Source organism: Bubalus kerabau, chromosome 11 (genome assembly GCF_029407905.1).
Source record: "Bubalus kerabau isolate K-KA32 ecotype Philippines breed swamp buffalo chromosome 11, PCC_UOA_SB_1v2, whole genome shotgun sequence".
In the NCBI taxonomy this organism is placed as follows: Eukaryota; Metazoa; Chordata; class Mammalia; order Artiodactyla; family Bovidae; genus Bubalus; species Bubalus kerabau.
In genome coordinates this window covers 83,955,050-83,974,317 of record NC_073634.1, presented here as the reverse complement: position 1 = coordinate 83,974,317, position 19,268 = coordinate 83,955,050, and the positions used below count along the sequence as shown (strand labels likewise).

Genomic DNA, 19,268 nt, shown 5'->3' with positions numbered 1-19,268 from the left:
TCACACAGTAAAATTGAAAAGGTGATTTTAAAATAAAATAAATCTGGAGGGAAAAATCAAATTATTTAAAATTTTAGGCACATCGACTTCTGGTTTTTTCCCTCAGGATTTCTCATGTAGTTGAGCCCACAGTGTTTCTCAGTGGAGTAAGCATGTTCCAATTTTCAGAGACACTCATGTGGAAAGAGAGGCAACCGTGGCCATGCCCAAGTGTTTGTTCCAGCAGACAAGCTTTGGCAATAAGACTTTTATCCTAATGGAATAAAGAGGTCTGTGAGAGTCACTGGGCCTTACGTTCTTGAATGCAGCATGTAGAACTGAACAATGCAAGGACGGGGAAAAATGACCGAAGAAACAAAAGAGACCCGTATATGTCTGAGTCCAAAGAGAATCCATTTTGAACAAGGTCTGTGCCTCTCAGTGCAGGCCAGCAGGAGCCATGACTTCCCCTCAGGGACAATGGAAATCATTTCTCATGAGTTTCCACAACCCTGATTATCAAAATCTGATTCTTTCCTTGGAATCCTCCCCTAGTCGTCTTTAGCCAAGAGTTTTCTCTCAGGCTTCTTACCACATCTGAGCTCATAGTTACTTGTGTATGTGACAGTTCTCCAGGAACTGGAAGTTCCTTGAAAGGAAATCTGCCTGATAAATTTTTAGGTCCCCTCTAGAGAGGTGTACCACTGGAGGGCGGTTGAATAGGGGTGGTAGCATGTCAAGTGTATGTTGCCCCATTAATAAGTTGTAAAGAGTGGCAATCACCAGTCAGGTGCTATTAAAGAGTTCGCAAACACCTAGGGTTATGAGAAGCAGCATTTGGGCGTCTGACTCATAAAGGGTGTTGACGGCTAGGTTACACAGTACCTGTAAGAGTAAGACCGCCCATTTCCTATATAACGTCCTTTTCTTGGCCCCTCCCTGGAGCAGCAGAGTAAACAGTGGAAGAGGGAAGTGAGCAGAATAAAGAACAGATTACAATCTCCTCTTCTGCTTACTTCAAAATTGAGCTGAGAAAGGAGAGACTAGGTTGGATATATAGTGGAAATTTGCAGTTAAATTAGACTGAGCTTTTTAATACCTACTTTTCTGATACCTAAAAGTTACTTGGAAAGATACAGATGAGCCCAATATATCATACTGGAATGGGAAAGGGAGGCACAGTTAGAGCATATTTGAGGAAGAGATGAGAAAATAAAGCTATATAACCAATCCATTCGACAAACTGGTTATAAAAGAAACAATACAAAATGGCATATGATTCATCCATAAAGCAAGAGGTATAGGTCAGGATTGCTGGTGTACGTGTTAGAAAGAAGAAACTGGTATGAACTCGAGTGACAGAAGAAAATGGTCTGGATCCAGATCACCAATGGTTCAGGAGAAATGGGAAAAGAATGACTTCCAAAGAGGTGCTCTGTAGATATCCAAGTACACAGAGCACTTGTATCATTCATCTTTGGCTCATAACCAAGATTAGATTCATCTGAATATTGAAGTTATCTCTAAGCTAATTTCAGGAGAGCAAGGAAATGAAAGCAAAGATCATTTATACTTGGTAATAACATTAAATAGTAATGGTGTAAAGAATTTAAAGTGTATATGACACTGTTTTGGCTATTGACACGTTACTTCATTGAATCCACATTACAGGTCTGCAAGGTAAGCTTCATTTTATGACCAAGAAGCTCTGTCTCAGAAAGTAATTTTTTCAAGGTCACACATCTACTAAGTGATAAAGGTGTTATTTAAACCAAAGGCTCTCTCTATCTATCTTTTTGTAGTTGTTTAGTTGCTAAGTTGTGTCCAAGTCTTTGCAACCTCATGGACTGTAGCCTGCCAGGTTCCTCTGTCCACGGGATTTCCCAGGCAAGAATACTGAATTTGCCATTTTCTGCTCCAGGGGATCATCCTGACCCAGTGATCAAACCCATGTCTCCTTCTTTGGCATGCAGATTCTTTCCCCCAGGAAAGCCTGCCTATCTACATAAGGCTTTTTTTTTTTTGGTCTTTTTTTTTTAAAGCTTTTTATTATGGAGAGCATACACATTTGAAGAGAATGATATAATGACTCTTATGTACCCATCACTCAATTTTAACCACCAAGAGTCACTTTGCTTCACTTCTATACCCATACTTCCCCCTCCAATAGTTTGAACAAATTATGACACTATGTCATTGCATCTATAAATATTCAAATATGTATCTGTAAGGAGTCTTTGAAACACGTCCACAGTACTGTTATATACCCCCAAAAGTATTTAATGTCATCGAATATCTAGTCAGTGTTCAAAGCTCATAAGCATTATTATAATTTATTTGAATCAGGATCTAGATAAGGTCTACACATCCCAGTTGGCTAGTAGACAGCTGCTGCTGCTGCGAAGTCGCTTCAGTCGTGTCCGATGCTGTGCCACCCCATAGACAGCAGCCCACCACGCTCCTCTGTCCCTGGGATTCTCCAGGCAAGAATACTGGAGTAGGTTGCCATTTCCTTCTCCAATGCATGCATGCATGCTCAGTCGCTTCAGTCGTATTCGACTCTGTGCGACCCTATGGACACCAGTCCACCAGGCTCCTCTGTCCACGGGATTACCTACGCAAGAATACTGGAGTGGATTGCCATTTCCTTGTCCAGTAGACAGCAGCCTGTTTTATATAAAACATTTATATAAGACATGTTTCTCACTAGAGGAAACTATGTTATGGATAAAAGAGACATGGCTTCAAATTTGAGCGTAGTTGCTCTGAACAAGTTATCTAACTTTTGAAACGTAAAAATTATGTTCCTGAGATTAGTTGCAAGGTTTAATAGCATAATGTTTTTGAAAGTGCTTAGAACAATCTCTGGCATGTACAAATATTTTAGTGAATTTTAGTCTCCTTTCCTTAAAAAAATTTAAAAGAAAAAGATAGTATACTAGGCCAAGAAACTTGAGGAAACTTCTTGGAGTGCTTTGGCTACTGACCCTTGTGGTCACTCCCATTTTGCTTCTGGATGTAAATTTGACCACAGCTGTCCCATAATGGCTGATGACTAACAGCTCTGAATCCTCCTCACTGGCATGTTTCATGTGGTTTCCCACATGAAGAGGAAGGAAATTTGTGAGTTTAAAATGATCTCAAGTTCAAAAAAAATGAAATGTTACAAGCTATTATCATATCAATTAAAAGTAATAGGAAAAAATTAAAATATGATATCATGTTAGCAGAGGTTAATTTTGCATAAGTAGCATAATTAAAAAAACAAATAGGGGCAATTAAAATGATTCAGGTTTGAATTTACTTTTTGTTCTTATGAACTTGGGCAAGTCACTTCATTCCTTGAGATCCCAGTTTCCTAGGGTATAAAATAAAAATTCTGAATAAGATAATCAAAATAATCTAAAGATCAGACATCAGCAACATGGGAAAATGGAAATAATATTGGGCAATAAAACCAAATCTGAATTCTGACTTTACCATTTAATGGCTGTGTGGCCTTAGGCAAATAATTTAATCTCTCTGAACCTCAGTCTTCTCAGTTGTTAAATAAAAATTATAGCTGCTCACAAAATTGTTGTGAAAACCAGAGATTATACGTACATTTTAAATGACTAGCAGAAACCAAGCATTTAATTGACACTCAGTTTTTTAATAATGAAGTAGTATTTGCTGTTCTCAAAGAGTTTTTCATTTAAATTGAGAAAATTGAATGAATTCATAATCAAGAAGCATAGAACTGAGTACAGCTGGCAGGCCATCTCCTGAATTGAGTACATCTAAAGCCATTTGTGAAGTTAACAGGTACTTTATCTAGAACACGATGTTTGAATTCAAAACATTATATTTATAAAAGCTTATAGCCCAGTGACAGTAACATAATGTTCTTATAGTGCTTATGCCTGCTTATTTAGAAAATATTAAGTAAGCAGTTTTTTTCTGTGTCATGTGAGAACCAGAGGTTTCTGGTGAAGAGTATTCAGATTTTTGTAATAGGTCTATAAGGTTATACATCTGTGAATTGAAACTCACTAAGAGGTGATATCATGCTGATAGAAGGAAGGCTAAAAAATCATACAGCATTCCAGCTAGTTTATCTGAAGTGTAGTTACTGATTTCTATGGTCAGTAGCCAAGAATCACATTATTTCTCTGAATTTGAATCTAATTTGGACACCACTGATTGTTATCATGGTGACTGAGTTTGCGTCATTGTAATAGCGAGAATATTCCAGTTTTGTGGTTGTCTTAGATTAGATATGAGTGCAGAATTTTTCTTTTTTAATTAAGTGCAGACAGAGACTGCTTTTTTCTTTCAAAAGACTTTTTAAATCTAATTTTAAAAATTCATTTGACAAAACTCCAAAAACTAGAACTAAAGAGGGTTACTGTCGGCATTCCAGATAACTCACCAAACAAATAACCACACTTCAAGCTGCTACTCATATGACAGCTCTTAAATGAGCTTCATTGAAAGCCAGGACTTTGCTCTTTTAAAGTACTTTTTCTGAGCAAAAACAATAATACTTGCTCACTGTAGAAAATTTAGAAAGCAAAACCCAGAAAAAACAGAATCAGAAAAGAAAAGAAAAATCAGAGGAAAGAATAAAAATCACTTACAGTCTATTATTTATAGGTTATAGTTTCCTCCTTTACAAATATTTTTTTCTAATTGATACTACTCGTCTCTTTAAAATTTGTATTCTGCTTTTTTTCCCCTTAACACCACCTTTGCAATTAAAACTGTTCACAAATGTAATTTTTAAAAAAGATTTAGTTATTTATTTTTGGCTGTGCTGGGTCTTTGTTGCTACCTGCAGGCTTTCTCTAGTTGCAGCAAGAGGGGGCTACTCTCTAGGGCGGTGCACAGGCTTCTCATCGCAGTGGCTTCTAGTGTTGCAAAGCCTGGGCTCTAGACCCTTGTGGGCTTAGTTGCTCCGTAGCATTTGGGATCTTCCTGGACCAGAGATCAAATCTATGTCCCCTGCATTGTCAGTCAGATTCTTAACCACTAGACCACTAGGGAAGCCCCACAGATGTAATTTTAAGACATTACACTCCACCATATGCATAGAGAAGATTTGCTTCAGTGTTCTCTTATTCTTACACTTTTAACTTTTTAAAGACCACTGAAGGGAGCATCTTGCCTGGAGAATCCCAGGGACCAGGGAGCCTGGTGAGCTGCCATCTATGGGGTCGCACAGAGTTGGACACGACTGAAGTGACTTAGCAGCAGAAGGGAGCATCTTGTGCACAAACTTCACTGCCTTTTTAAGAATGGACTGGACAATGTCCTTGGTATACATTTCCAGGCATCACTAACAGAATGAGTAATTTCTTTGAATGTAGGCTTTTCTGCTTGGTGACAGAGAATGGGACTCTGGAGAAACAGTAGGCCTGAGGAGTCATAATGTTAAATAGTTTGTGGAAAATTCACCTAGACTAGCTTGTAGTTTGGGGAGACTACTTTATGAGCAGATAGCTGTATTCCTTTCAGAAGTTCTGAAAAACCTCTTCTGATCAAAACGTTCCTGAAATGTCATTACGTATGTCACTTTGTTTTGAAGCAGGAAATAGGAGAGAGAGCCATTTCTAGGCTAAGATCCCAGAACATTGTTTGATTACCGTTTTTAATAGCATGCTTTGCCTTTATTATCATTATGACTGCTATTGCCACTATCATTATCATCCTCTTCATCATCATTTCCAGTAGTCCCCTTCCTAACCCATCTGGGAATTCCAAGAAAGCAGACACAGGGCCTCAGTAATCTTTGGCTCTCTCACAAGGCCGTACACCTACGAGGATATAGTTAGGGGCTTTAAAACAGAATTCACCCGTATTTGTTTTAGCTTAAATAAATCTCTGAGTTTTTCTCTTGAAAGCAAGTTTTGTTCGAAGAAACAAAATAGCAGACTGTTAGGCTCCCGGAAGGTGGTGAATAACATTTCCTGCATTCAGAATTTGTTCTGTTCCAGGCCAGGCCTATGCCCCATTTTGACACTCCCAGGACCTCTTAATAGGCAGAATTTCTCTTACTCATACAGCAGACACCTCTTGCGCTTTTACCATATGCCAGGGATCCAGTTTGATCCCAGGAATACAAAGATCTTTAAGACAAATTTCTGTCTTCAAGAAGCTCATGATCTAAAGCAGCAGTTAAATGAAGTGGGCTATATGTTAAAGGAGTGTTAAAATGATGATATTTTGTTCAAACAGAATACTTGCCTAGAATCTCTACCTTTTAAAACATTGTTGTTGTTGTTCAGTAGCTAAGTCATGTCTGACTCTTTGCGACCCCATGGACTGCAGCATGCCAGGTTTCCCTGTCCTTCACTATCTCCTGGAGTTTGCTCAGATTCATGTCCATTGAGTCTGTGATGCTATCTAACCATCCCATCCTCTGCCCCCCTCTTCTCCTTTTGCCTTCAATCTTTCCCAACATCAGGGTCTTTTCCAATGAGTCAACTGTTCGCATCAGGTAGCCAAAGGATTGGAGCTTCAGCTTCAACATCAGTCCTTCAAATGAATATTCAGTGTTGATTTCCTTTAGGATTGACAGGTTTGATGTCCTTGCAGTCAAAGGGGCTCTTCAAGAGTTTTCTCCATCACCACAGTTCAAATGCATCATTTCTTTGGCACTCAGCCTTCTTTATGGTCCAACTCTCACATCCATACATGACTACTGGAAAAACCATTGCTTTGACTGTACAGACCTTTGTTGGCAAAGTGATGTCTTTGCTTTTTAATACACTGTTTAGGTTTGTCATAGCTTTCCTTCCAAGGAACAAGTGCCTTTTAATTTCTTGGCTGCAGTCACCATCCACACTGATTTTGAAGCCCAAGAAAATAATATCTGTCACTGCTTCCACTTTTAAAACATAGTGTGGATAAACTGGCCAACATAAGCACATACATGGTTTCATGTGGTTCAAGTTTCATTAATTTGGCACCCTTGGTGTAAAAGAAAAACTCCTGGATCCTGATTTTTGCTATCATTTTAAGGTGTTTTTTTTTTTTTTTTTTTTTTAAAGATTGCTGTACCAAATGCAAGTGGTGTGAAAACTCAACTTTTATGAACCTATATTTTTACATCATTTATTATAAGAACTATATTTATTAAAGTGACTAGTCTAATAAAATGAATTATAAGCTAATGCCAGTTCATCACTTCTTAAATCAGTTAGAACATTAAAAGTGATAGGCAGACGTCGGTGGCAGATGGAAAAATCATGTCGTTAGTGTTACATAGACCTGAAGTCAAACCCAGCATTACCACTGGCTAGTTGCAGCATCTTCTGTTTCCTTGCTTGGAAATGGAAAGTCTATCTTGTATTGTCCTCATAAAGATTAAATCAGTTTATGTATGAAGCATATGTAGGACAGAGCTGGGGATAGAAGGAATGTGCAATATCAGATAATTATTATCATTAATGTTTACAGCGATAATGTGAATAATTAAGGTCCCTAGGTTCTTCCAGGACTTATTTGCACAACAAAGCTTTTAGACTCAACTTCTATGTAATTCACCAGTGTATTCTCAAAACCAAATCCAGTGATTAGCATATATAGCATAGATGCTCAATTAATATGGATTAAATGAATCAAAGAACCCCAAGAAATCTAAGAGATGGAATAGGGAAGTGGTAATTTCTGGTTATATGGGGAAGATATATCAGGGGCAGAAGAACCTCACATTCTCCAGTGTTTACTCATCAGAGTTCTTTCCACTTGTCACAGTCTTACACCTTATGATGTTCAAATGTTCTGAAACTCCCCACAGTTAATTCAGCAAAGAAGGGGAAAAGAGGAAGAGCCGCCTTTTCAGGTGTGCAGTGTTTGCAAACACTTGTAGCACGCTCCCTCTGTGCCAAGGACTGTGTAGATGCTTTACTTTACATACATATTATCTCATGCATTTTCACAATAATTCAGTGAAATGTCTGTACTTTAGATGAAGAGATTAGTATTTACAGGGATTGATTAATTAACATAAAGTCATAAAGTTTGTAACTGTTGGCTCTTAGACCCAAACAGATCTGTGCTCTTTCTACTTACTTTACTACATTGCTTTTCTCTTCACTATGTTACTTTTACATGAAGTACCATCCCTCTGCTTCATCAATTCATTCATTCTTTCAACAAATACCTGTTGAAGGCACCTATCATTTGCCTAATACTAAATGTACAGGTCAACACTGAAATCAGATTGATTATATTCTTTGCAGCCAAAGATGGAGAAGCTCTATACAGTCAGCAAAAACGAGACAGGGAGCTGACTGTGGCTCAGATCATGAACTCCTTATTGCCAAATTCAGACTTAAACTGAAGAAAGTAGGGAAAACCACTAGACCATTCAGGTATGACCTAAATCTAATCCCTTATGATTATACAGTGGAAGTGAGAAATAGATTTAAGGGCCTAGATCTGATAGATAGAGTGCCTGATGAACTATGGAATGAGGTTCATGACATTGTACAGGAGACAGGGATCAAGACCATCCCCATGGAAAAGAAATGCAAAAAAGCAAAATGGCTGTCTGGGGAGGCCTTACAGATAGCTGTGAAAAGAAGAGAAGGGAAAAGCAAAGGAGAAAAGGAAAGATATAAGCATCTGAATGCAGAGTTCCAAAGAATAGCAAGGAGGGATAAGAAAGCCTTCCTCAGTGATCAATGCAAATAAATAGAGGAAAACAACAGAACGGGAAAGACTAGAGATCTCTTCAAGAAAATTAAAGATACCAAGGGAACATTTCATGCAAAGATGGGCTCGATAAAGGACAGAAATGCTATGGACCTAACAGAAGCAGAAGATATTAAGAAGAGATGGCAAGAATACACAGAAGAATTGTACAAAAAAGGTCTTCATGACCCAGATAATCACAATGGTGTGATCACTCACCTAGAGCCAGACATCTTGGAATGTGAAGTCAAGTGGGCCTTAGAAAGCATCACTATGAACAAAGCTAGTGGAGGTGATGGAATTCCAGTTGAGCTATTTCAAATCCTGAAAGATGATGCTGTGAAAGTGCTGCACTCACTATGGCAGCAAATTTGGAAAACTCAGCAGTGGCCACAGGACTGGAAAAGGTCAGTTTTCATTCCAATCCCAAAGAAAGGCAATGCCAAAGAATGCTCAAACTACCGCACAATTGCACTCATCTCACACGCTAGTAAAGTAATGCTCAAAATTCTCCAAGCCAGGCTTCAGCAATACATGAATCGTGAACTTCCAGATGTTCAAGCTAGTTTTAGAAAAGGCAGAGGAGCCAGAGATCAAATTGCCAGCATCTGCTGGATCATGGAAAAAGCAAGAGAGTTCCAGAAAAACATCTATTTCTGCTTTATTGACTATGCCAAAGCCTTTGACTGTGTGGATCACAATAAACTGTGGAAAATTCTGAAGGAGATGGGAATACCAGACCACCTGACCTGCCTCTTGAGAAACCTGTATGCAGGTAAATAAGCAACAGTTAGAACTGGACATGGAACAACAGACTGGTTCCAAATAAGAAAGGTGTACGTCAAGGCTGTATATTGTCACCCTGCTTATTTAATTTATATGCAGAGTACATCATGAGAAATGCTAGGCTGGATGAAGCACAAGCTGGAATCAAGATTGCTGGGAGAAATATCAATAACCTCAGATATGCAGATGACACCACCCTTATGGCAGAAAATGAAGAGGAACTAAAAAGCCTCTTGATGAAAGGGAAAGAGGAGAGTGAAAAAGTTGGCTTAAAGCTCAACATTCAGAAAACGAAGATCATGGCATCTGGTCCCATCACTTCATGGGAAATAGATGGGGAAACAGTGGAAACAGTGTCAGACTTTATTTTGAGGGGCTCCAAAATCACTGCAGATGGTGATTGCAGCCATGAAATTAAAAGATGCTTACTCCTTGGAAGAAAAGTTATGACCAACCTAGATAGCATATTAAAAAGCAGAGACATTACTTTGCCAACAAAGGTCCGTCTAGTCAAGGCTATGGTTTTTCCAGTGGTCATGTATGGATGTGAGAGTTGGACTGTGAAGAAAGCTGAGTGCCAAAGAATTGATGCTTTTGAACTGTGGTGTTGGAGAAGACTGTTGAGAGTCCCTTGGACTGCAAGGAGATCCAACCAGTCCGTTCTAAAGGAAATCAGTCCTGGGATTTCTTTGGAAGGACTGATGCTAAAGCTGAAACTCCAGTACTTTGGCCACCTCATGCGAAGAGTTGACTCATTGGAAAAGACTCTGATGCTGGGAGGGATTGGGGGCAAGAGGAGAAGGGGACGACAGAGGATGAGATGGCTGGATGGCATCACCGACTAGATGGACATGAGTTTGGGTGGACTCCGGGAGCTGGTGATGGACAAGGAGGCCTGGCGTGCTGTGATTCATGGGGTCGCAGAGTCGGACATGACTGAGCAACTGAACTGAACTGAACTGAAATGTACAGAGTAAACTAAAACAGCCACAATCCCTGCCCTTAGGCTTCCCAGGTGGCACAGTGATAAAAGAATCTGCCTACCAATGCAGGATACGCAGCTTCAATCCTTGGGTCAGGAAATTCCCCCTGGAGAAGGAAATGGCAACTCACTCCAGTATTCTTGCCTAGAAAATGCCATGGACAGAGGAACCTGGTGGGCTGCAGTTCATGGGGTCACGAAAAGTTGGACAGGACTGAGCACATGCATGCAAGCACGAGAATCACAAAATAGCCTAAAACTACAAGATTAAGTATCATGAAAGAAAAATACGTGGTGCTGTAAGAAATGGTAATATGGAGATCTATTTTGAGCTGCTTGAAGTAATAGATACCAGGGAAATCCACTGAGGTCTAGATTTCCAATTCACCCTCCTGGGATTGCTACTGAGACATGTTTACCATGGCTGTGCCTTAGGAAGGTAATGAGTGCTGCATTTCTCTTTGAGAAGAGAGGAATGGGCCTTGCTTCCAGATTTTAGCATCTCCCACTTTATCCATCACTCACAAGTTCCCCAGTAATAAGGACAACAGAGCTTTTGATGCCAGCTCATCTCTAAGAGAACCACACTCTCTGATGCATCATGCACTGTGACAGTTTCCAGATAACTTGCAAGCACCTGTGTGTCAAGTACTTCTCCCAAACCCTTGGTTGTTTTCATGTGGGCCTTTAAACACACCCAAGGCAATGGCAATCCACTCCAGTATTCTTGCTTGGAGAATCCCATGGGCGGAGGAGCCTGGCGGGCTGCAGTCCATGGGGTCGCTAGCAGTCAGGCATGACTGAGGGATTTCATTTTCACTTTTCACTTTCATGCATTGGAGAAGGAAATGGCAGCCCACTCCAGTACTCTTGCCTGGAGAATCCCAGGGACGGGGGAGCCTGGTGGGCTGCCGTCTATGGGGTCACACAGAGTCAGACACGACTGAAGCGACTTAGCAGCAGCAGCAGCAGCAAATGCCTCTATAGTTCCACTAAGTCAGAAGTGGTTTTTATTGATTCAACAAGTGTTTATTAAGCACTTACAGTGTACTCTGAGGATACAAGACATTGTTCATACCCTCTCAGAACTCACACTCCAGTGGTGAAGATAGATGATCGTTGATAGTCTGATAAGAACGGTTGTAAGAGAAGCAGAGTGTGCTGTGGGAAGACTTCTGGGATATACAGGACCCAGACCTCCCTAGGATGAGAGTTGGAGGTGGGATCACTTTGAGGACGCCAAGGCTATGAATTAGGAAGACAGTGGGAAAGAGGAGTAAGGACACTATTATTGACAGAAGGAGCAGGAACTACAGTATAGTTACAATGATGGCAAGAAAATACTTTCAAATGAGTGTGTTTGACATAAAGTGTTAAAGTTTATAGACTCTTATATAAGATGAGCATGGTGTAATGGAAAGAATTGTGGGTTTTGTAATCAGGCTCTGTCACAAAATGTTCCAAATTATGTGAGTCATTTTATCATGAAATATTGATAATGATACCTATGGGACAGTATTATCATGATAATTAAATTATAGACATTACCACACAAGTATATATGATATCTAGACTTTAGAGGTAGCCGTAATGATGGTTTCAATGATAAGATCAATAATACTACATGGGGTTAATTTATATTGACATTATCAAATGTTTTCTTTTTCTAACACTCACAACCCATGCTAAAGAACTTTTAATGTTCTGACTGCAAAGAAAATTTAGAAACAATAGGCAACAGGCCCACCATCACACAGCCAATAAGCGGCAAGACCAGAAAGTATGACTTCAGAGCCATTTCTTGAGTGCTCTCCATAGGCTGCCCCCAGTAGTCAGTACACTGCTGTTATTATCATTATTTTAAGTTTCAAGTTCTTGAGAATATAACCAGAATTCTATTAAACATCTTGGCTCAGACGATAAAGAATCTGCCTGCAATTCAGGAGACTTGGGTTAGATCCCTGGGTCAGGGAGATCCCTGGGTCAAGGAGATCCCCTGGAGAAGGAAATGGCAACCCATTCCAGTATTCTTTTTTTTTTGGCCACAGTGTTCTCTCTCTCTCTCTTTTTTTTTTTCCTCTCCAGTATTCTTGCCTGGGAAATGTCATGAACAGAGGAGGCTGGCGGGCTATAATCCATGGGATTGCAGAGTTAGACACAACTGAGTGACTTAACACTTTCATACTCTATTATGCTTTTTTTTTTTTGAGCAAGAGCTTGCATTCCTAGAATTTACTAACAGACCAGCTAGAATTAGATTCAGCTTAAAATGACAGAGAACCCCAGATAACAATAAGTTAAAAGGAGAGTTTATTTCTCGATCATAGAAAAGAAATCCAGCAGTTGGCAGTGCAAGGTTGATAGGGGAGCTTCACGAAGTTCTCAGGGCTCAGTCTCCTTCTGCCCTTCACCTCTGCCATCCTTCACAGGTCGCTTCCATCTCTCGATCCACCAAGGCTGCAAGCCTCACATGTGCTTTCTACTAGCAAGAAGGAGAAGGGGGAGATAAAGGGTGCATCCTTTCCTTTTAAGGACCCTTCCCTAAGTCAGACCTGAAAATTGATATATATGCTATTGGCCAGAATTCAATCACATTGAACAAAACCCCTGCTATAAATTAGGAGTTTTATTATTAAGGAAGAAGGACATTGATTTTGAAGGAAGCTGGAAACTTCTGCCATGCTAGTAATAATAAAATTTTAGAATAAATATTTTAATTTAGATTATCAATTTTTTATGTGTAATACTAAAAAATCAACACACACACAAAAATACATCTAAAGTTCTAATCAACAAAATTTTTATTATAAACATTGTCCCAGGGGTCATAAAACTTTGGTATTTTTGCCTGGGCTTTGTCTTGGTCAAATCACTTTCTCTTGCTGGGCCTCAGTTTGTATGTAGAATAAGTAGGGTTAAACTAGGATATCTCTAAGATCTTTCCATCCCTACCTCCTATTATCAAATGTAATAGGTAAATCTCAAGGTCTTACCAGAATGTTAAAGTGTTATAGAGCAAAAATCTTGCAATGAGCCACTTTTCTTAGAAATAGATACAGATTTATTATTGTATATTTATACTTTGGGGGCTTCCCTGCTGGCTCACATGGTAGAGAATCTGCCTGCAGTGCAGGAGACCCAGGTTCAACCCCTTGGTTGGGAAAATCGCCTAGAGAAGGAAATGGCAGTCTACTCCAGTATTCTCACCAGGAGAATTCCATGGACAGTGGAGCCTGGCAGACTACAATCCATGGGGTCACAAAGAGTTGACATGATTGAGTAACTAATACTTTCATTTTCATTTATACCTTGTCTTCACTCAGAAAAAAATTAAAGATTTCTATTGTTCTTTATTTGTTCAAAAGCAATATGCTGACAAAATAAGCAGAATAAACACTGAGAAAGAGATTAAGCTATCAATTTTTTTTTTTTTTTTTTTGCTGAGCTTAAAGTGAAAGTGAAAGTCACTCAGTCGTGTCCAACGCTCTGCAACCCCATGAACTATACAGTCCATGGAATTTTCCAGGCCAGAATACTGGAGTGGGTAGCCTTTCTCTTCTCCAGGGGATCTTCCTAACCCAGTGATCAAACCCAGGTCTCCCACATTGCAGGTGGATTCTTTGCCAGCTGAGCCACAAGAGAAGCCCAAGAATACTGGAGTGGGTAGCCTCTCCCTTCAGCAGATCTTCCCGACCCAGGAATCGAACCAGGGTCTCCTGCATTGCAGGAGAATGCTTTATCAACTGAGCTGTCATGGAAGCCTTACTGAGCTTATTTAGAGAAGATCCAAAGTTTCAAGTAGAGACAAAAATTAGTAAATATTAGGAGGCTGGATGCAAGATAAATTACAAAAATAAATAGACTTTTCTTTTAGTCTATCAAAAAAGCTTTCAGAAATGAAAAATGGAAAAATATTCTATGTTCAATAACAACAAATACAAATATTTAGGATTAAAAATTTTAAGAAAGGCAAATACTTTTTGGATGTTAACTATCTGAAACAAATCTGTTATCAGTAGATTTTTGAAGTTGCCTCTTCAAGGCCTCAGAATTCTTCTGTGAGAGTGTGATAGTTAATCCAACTCAATAAACATTAATTGATTAATTCCGCTTAGCAGATTTTAATTGAGTGCTTATTATGTGCCAAACTTCCCTGGTGGTTCAGACTGTAAAGCGTCTGCCTATAATGCGGGAGACCCAGGTTCAATCCCTGGGTCGGGGAGATCGCCTGAAGAAGGGAATGGTAACCCACTCCAGTATTCTTTCCGCCCCCCACCAAAAAAAAAGTCCTAAGGACTTTCCTGGTGGCTCAGACGGAAAAGCGTGTGTCTACAATGTGGGAGACCCTGGTTCAATCCCTGGGTTGGGAAGATCCCCTGGAGAAGGAAATGGCAATCCACTCCAGTACTATTGCCTGGAAAATCCCTACAGTCCATGGGGTCGCAAAGAGTCGGACACGACTGAGCGACTTCACTTTCACTTTCTTACGTGCCAAGCCCTGTAATGGAAAATTTAGAAGTGGGGAAAAAAAAAAAAACCAACAACCTAGAGTCTTTCATGGAGTTTATAGTAAGGAAAATACAACAAACAAATGATTAAGAACTGATCAGGAGGTGGGTTTGGGGGAAGCAGAGATTATGCTCCTATGGGCATGTATAGAAAAGAGAATAACTTAATCTAAGGAATTTAGGGCAGAGACAAAGTAAGATTTATGCTGCAATCTAAAGTAAGAGTAGGGCCTTCCCAGGTGGCTCAGTGATAAGAACCCGCCTACCAATGCAGGAGATGCAGGTTCCATCCTTGGGTGGGGAAGATACTCTGGAGAAGGAAGTAGCAACCCAGTCCAGGATTCTTGGCTGGAGAATCCCCTAGACAAAGGAGCCTGGCAGGCTACAGTCCATGGGGTTGCAAAGCTTCCAACATGACTTGGCAACTAAACAACAGCAATGAAGTAAGAGTGGGAGTCAGCCAGGTGAATGAGGCACAGAAAGAGCGCTCCCAACACAGATAATAGCAAGTGCAAAGAGCTGGATTCGAAAGTGAACCTGGTGGGAGACAGCAACTCCAAAGAGTGGCAAACAGCCAGATTTCATATTGTGATGAATCTTATGAGGACTCTTCAGAGTTTTTTTTGTTTTTGCTTTTTTTAACTGGGTCCTAAGAGGAATAGTGAAGAACAGGGAATCCTCATGTGCTGCAGTCCATGGGGTTGCAGAGTCAGGCATGGAAATGACTAGGCAATGGAACAACAACAACACAGAAGAAAATGGAAACCATGGAAGCTTTTTGAAAGGAAGTGACTTGATCAGACTCTCATTTGCAAAAATCCTTCTGGAGAATGAATTAGAGAGGAGCTAAATGTAAACAAACCAGTTTGGAGACAATTATAATTGTCCATGTGAGAAGTGATTTTGGCTTGGGCTGAAATTGTGCAGTGCAGATTCAGAGACTTGCACAAACTTGGGAAATATTTAGGAGGTAGATCACATTGGAGCATGACTGAATTTGTGAAAAGAGAGAGGATGATATTGTGTTCATGGAAGATTGGGTTGATGGGATAATTCATCAGATAGAGAATGAATGTTGAATATCTATTCTTTTTTGTAACTCTTAACTATACAGCCCAGAAGTTAATAGAGAAAATGGCACTCCTTTTATGTTGTTCTAAAAAGGTATTTGTTGTTGTCTAGTCACTAAGTCGTATCCGACTCCTTGCAACCCTATGGACTGTAGCCTGCCAAACTCCTCTCTCCATGGGATTTTTCAGGCAAGAATACCTGAGTGGCTTGCCATTTCCTTCTCCAGGGGATCTTCCAGACTCAGGGATTGAACCCATGTCTCCTGCTTGGCAGGCAGATTCTTTACCACTGAGTCACCTGGGAAGCCCCAAAGATGGCTTGTTGCTATTTTTGCTAAGTTATGTTCAACCCTTTACGACCCAATGGACTGTAGCCTGCCAGGCTCCTCTATCCATGGGATTCCCAGGCAGGAATGCTGGAGTGGGTTGCCATTACTCATCAGAATAAAAAATGTAACTCAACACCAAACCCTCTAATCAAGCCAGCAGGGTCTTCAGTACCCTACCCTTCAGAATTAATATTCATTTCTATTGAGGATAAATTCAAACTTATTGAGGTTTTTATCATGTCTACAGTTGATCAGGCATTCCTAATTTTTTCCAGCACTACTTTACACTCCTAGGACTTCTTTGTAATACTAGAGCTTTTTCAAGTCTCAAAGTTAATCATTGTGATTTCATTATTAGTCAACTGAAAGAACACAGAGTGATACATAGCTACTATAAAATTCAGTAATGCTTAAAATTCATGTATTATTAATAGCAGTAGCATTGACATATATTTGAAAATAATGCAATGATATATGAAAGACACACTATGCCATTTCCAAGGCTTAGTTTTCACATGTGTTCACAGACCAAAATGTATCTTTCAGATGATTAAAAAAAGTTTTTGTTTTACATAAAAGAATGCTGCTGTTAACATGAAAGAATCAATTTTTGCTCCCTCACAGTGGCATTTAGACCGGGCCATGAGATTATATAAGCAGGTATTCTCTCAGCTGCGGCATAAATTTAGAACCTAGAAGCTCTCTCCAGTCAGGGCATACATTGCATTAAAGCAGTGTTATCTGTCTCTGAACATTGAATTTATACAAAGAATATTTATTTTAAGAATGAGCGTCAGAACTAGACCTAAGGAGCCATCAGGAACCAGCAGAACTCTGAGGACTTGCTGTTATCTCCTTTTCTTGGTCTTGTGGAATCCAAGATGTTCTTCTGTCTATACATAGCATCTCAGCTACTCTCTCTGCAGTTTAGCTTTGTAATCACTATTGACGAAGGATCCAGTACCATCTGCTTTCCATTCCAAATCCCTGAAAGTGTAAGTCTGATGACTTTTATCTCTATTTGCACAGCCCTTCCCACCATCTAACGTCATTGACTGACCTGTGCTGTGCCAGCTTTGATTGGATTTTTAGGTCATCTCTGCGTAAAAACACCTTAACAATACTTCCCTGAATATGAAATCAGATAAGACCATCTCAGCTAAAAGAAGAGATGGGACATATTAATAGTAACATGTCCAGTATATCTAGTGAGGAATAACCGGGAAGGGGAAGATGCAGAAGGATGGGAACTATTTCATGACAAAAATAATTCAGGCACTTCCCATGCGTCCATAACAGAACATATTATCTTCAGAACAAAACCAGAGGGTTTATAAAATTCTGTATTTAACTGAAGAGGACAGTGGAGCTTTGAGGCAATAAACAATGTGCTTGGTCATCCAGCAGACCCAGGCCTTTTTGGCTCCCGAACTTGAACTTTTTGCAGACCCCTTCTAACCTGGAGTGTTCAGCTGTCCCTGGCATCAGTCAGTATTATATGTTTAATTCTGGGGAGAACACTTGTTAATCAGTTCAACTTGTTTAAATTTAGGTCAGTCAAGACAACTCTAAAGACATTAAGCAAATATATAATTGCTAAACATTTGAGAATTGCCTGTGTGCTATCTAAATGTGTAAGTCCTTTAAGAGTAATGTTCGGTTTCATTATAAAGATAATATTTGACAATGATAAGAATCTGAAAAATTCTAACATGGAAAGAAATTTAAATCATCATCTTAATATTCAAAGTTAATCATTGTGATTATTCAACATTTTCTTTCTGATCTTTTTTCTATATGCTTACTTCTTTACATAGTTGTGATATAAAGAAAATTTACCCTCTTCTAAGTATTCCTTTTTAAAACAAATTCTTCTAATAGCACGTGTTTTTCAAGAGTCATGCTCTTCTCTGTTTTCTTTTATCTAGTCTTCTTCCATACTTCAGAAGTGATTTCAGTTAGGTTTAGGAAATGTATCAAATACAGTGAAATAAAACAGTAAAAAAAAAAAAAAAAGTTAATTAGAAAAGAGAGGTTTCAATAAGGGAAAACAAGGAAGTTTTTCTGTGTGGCCTGGCAAGCTCCTCTCTACCTTCCTTGAGTCCTCTGACCCAAAATATGCTGCTAGAGCCTATAAGCTGAAAGAAACTGTGCCTAGTTGGCCAAGGATTATGTTCCATTTTGGCAATGAAACACATATTTATCATTAAGTGGACTTTATTACACCATTCCATGAGACTATTCAGAGTGACCTTTACAAAATTATCCCAATACTCATGCTTACAGTTCTGGAAAAACAACAATAGCAACTACAAGCAATTACATACTCATTTAATGTGTTTAGTACAATGGCAGGAAACCAGATGGACTCAAAGAGTTGCCATCATTCCAACTTCATTGATTCAGCACCTCCAAAGGTCAGAATCTCTCAGAATGTCTTGCCAATGTTTCATTAAACTGTTGTATCTAATATCTCCATTCACAGATGAACGTTGGGCTTCCCAGGTGGAGCTAGTAGTAAAGAACCCTTCTGCCAATGAAGGAGACATAAGACATGTGGGTTCGATCCCTCAGTCAGGAAGATCCCCTGAAGGACAGCATGGTAACCCACTCCAGTATTCTTGCTGAAGAACCCCATGGACAGGGGAGCCTGTGGGCTGTAGTCCATAGGGTTGCAAAGAGTCAGACACAGCTGAAACAACTTAGCACACGTGATGAAAATTGAAATTTTATAAAATCATTTTAAAAGCAGTCACTGAATGCCCATGTGATAAGGGTATTTGATGAACAAAACTGGGTGTCCATCTTCAAAGCATTCCAAGAGTCTAGTCAAGTCAGGCGAGGAAACAAGTCATTGTAATGCACAAAAACTACCTAGAAAGTGTTAACTGTAGATGCAATTGTAGCACCAACAAAACAGTCATGAAACTATGGA

The 19,268-nt window shown here is 39.5% G+C and overlaps 1 protein-coding gene across 2 annotated transcripts in view; it reads left to right on the top strand.

Annotated features, from left to right (window-relative positions):
* Positions 1-19,268, top strand: part of VSNL1 (visinin like 1) — a 120,571-nt gene that overhangs the window by 11,631 nt on the left and 89,672 nt on the right. Inside the window, exon 1 of one of the 2 annotated variants that reach the window (XM_055539159.1) lies at positions 15,248-15,377. The exons of the other annotated variant lie outside the window; for it this stretch is intronic. The gene's annotated coding sequence lies outside the window, so the exon portion shown is untranslated. Of the gene's footprint in view, positions 1-15,247; positions 15,378-19,268 lie in introns of those variants that run through there. 2 annotated transcript variants of the gene reach the window in all.